This window comes from Dipodomys merriami, unplaced genomic scaffold, assembly GCF_024711535.1.
Source record: "Dipodomys merriami isolate MVZ:Mamm:240054 unplaced genomic scaffold, mDipMer1.0.p SCAF_215, whole genome shotgun sequence".
NCBI lineage: Eukaryota > Metazoa > Chordata > Mammalia > Rodentia > Heteromyidae > Dipodomys > Dipodomys merriami.
Window position 1 is genome coordinate 125,310 of NW_027203549.1, and position 559 is coordinate 125,868.

Sequence of the window (559 nt, forward strand, 5' to 3'; positions counted from 1 at the left end):
TTGAATAGAATAATTGAATTCCTCCTCTTACAAATCTCTTGAACAACAAATATCTGGAATTATTTTGTTTTTGACATATCAATTTAGACTTTACACTTATATGTGTGTTTATGTAAGAAATATTTGGTTCTAAAATTTCATGACAATTGTTTTCAACTTACTTTTTGTTGAATTGTCTAGTTTAATAAAATCAATTACACTTTTTATATAAAAATGTTCCCCGCTCAATTCAGCATCACATACACTAACATTGGAATGATTCAGAGAAGATTATCATGGCCCCTGCACTGGGATAACTTGCAAATTCCTGGATCAATCCATATTTTTACAACAACAGATGCTGGAGGACATGTGCCCACCCTGGAATCGTACGGCATTGTCGGTGGGAGTGTAAACTGTTCAACAACTTGGGAAAGCAGTCTGGAGGTTCCTCAAAAGACTACATAAAGATCCTGTATGACCCAACAATACTATTTTTGGGGATTTAACCAAATGATCACAAACAACAACATACTAATACTACCAGCACAACTATGTTTATTGCCGCATTATTCACTAT

General features: G+C 34.0%; 1 non-coding gene across 1 annotated transcript; it reads left to right on the forward strand.

Moving 5' to 3' along the window:
* Window positions 1-224: 224 nt before the first annotated feature.
* On the forward strand, window positions 225-327 carry LOC138834459 (U6 spliceosomal RNA). Its single transcript, XR_011374114.1, has one exon. It is a non-coding gene; the product is annotated as a U6 spliceosomal RNA (small nuclear RNA).
* The last annotated feature ends 232 nt before the right edge of the window (window positions 328-559 follow it).